The 1,154-nt window shown below is 57.7% G+C and overlaps 1 protein-coding gene across 1 annotated transcript in view; it reads left to right on the top strand.

Annotated features, from left to right (window-relative positions):
- Slc17a5 (solute carrier family 17 member 5) overlaps nt 1–1,154 on the top strand; it is a 27,875-nt gene that overhangs the window by 16,046 nt on the left and 10,675 nt on the right. The gene's annotated exons all lie outside the window — the stretch shown is intronic.

Genomic DNA, 1,154 nt, shown 5'->3' with positions numbered 1-1,154 from the left:
GTGTTTCTTTGGTTTTGAGACAGGGGCTCACTGTGTGGGTCGGGCTGGCCTTGAACTCTCTGGGTAGCCCCGGCTGACCACAAATTTGCCGTGATCCTCCTGCCTCAGCCTCCTAAACCTGGCATGAAATTTAAATTTTAATAGAAAAAAACATTTTTGCTGTCACTTGAAAATCAGTCACGACTTGTTAGCCTGGTAGAGCCGCCTGAGGAGAGCAGTGTCCGCCTGGGTGACGTGGCCTGGGCGCTTCCTCGTGCCCACGCTGACAGGTGCAGGAGGGGCTGTGGCTCCGTCCTCAGCAGCTGCTGTGAGAATTCTCCACCCTGTTGCCCTGCAGACGCCGTCAGTCCTGTGAGGTTTACTCTAAGTAAACTTGGTTTAACAAGCCACAGATTCCCGTAAACAGGCAGACAGAAGCCCACCCGAGCCCCCCTGCTCAGTACCCCAGAGGAGGGCTTTGCAGTCTGGGCTCTGCCCTTCGAGGCTGCAGCAGATATGGGCGCGGCTGCGGGGAACACACACATCCACACGCACACGCACAGAGCTCCATGGCTGTGCTGCACACACGCACACACGGGTGCACAGCGCTCAGTCAGCTCTGCCGCACACACACGTGCATGCACACGCACACACACGCGCCCGCCCACACGGCTCCACCTCACCGGCTCTGCTCCTTCCGCAGCTCTCTTCGCAGAAGTCGGTACCCTGGATTCCCATTTTGAAGTCACTGCCACTCTGGGCTATCGTCGTGGCGCATTTTTCTTACAATTGGACCTTTTACACTTTGCTGACTTTGCTGCCCACGTACATGAAGGAGATCCTGAGGTTCAATGTCCAAGAGGTAAGGAAGCCACCGTGGGCTTCTCTGGGGCACACGTGTGGCAGAGCGCCACGCGGAGCTTTCATCATTGGCTGGAAGCCTTTCACCTTGCCCTACTGGGGGGCTTCGCGGCCCCGCCCTGCCCTGTTCCCTTTCAGCGTGTGGGTTGGTTTGTGTGCAGGGTGTGACCCGGGGCCTGCCCTCTGCCCTTCCCAAGCCTGCGCCCAGCCTGTCAGCTCTTCTCCAGGGTGTCCTGTCTGACAGTCCTCAGCTGTTGTCCTCATGACCCCAAATGCACAAGTGACCAGATTGAAAGAGACCCGCTGAACTTCAA

Source organism: Octodon degus, unplaced genomic scaffold, assembly GCF_000260255.1.
Source record: "Octodon degus isolate 3935 unplaced genomic scaffold, OctDeg1.0 scaffold00001, whole genome shotgun sequence".
NCBI classification, from domain to species: domain Eukaryota; kingdom Metazoa; phylum Chordata; class Mammalia; order Rodentia; family Octodontidae; genus Octodon; species Octodon degus.
The sequence above is the reverse complement of the archived record's forward strand: the minus strand, read 5'-3'. Positions and strand labels throughout refer to the sequence as shown.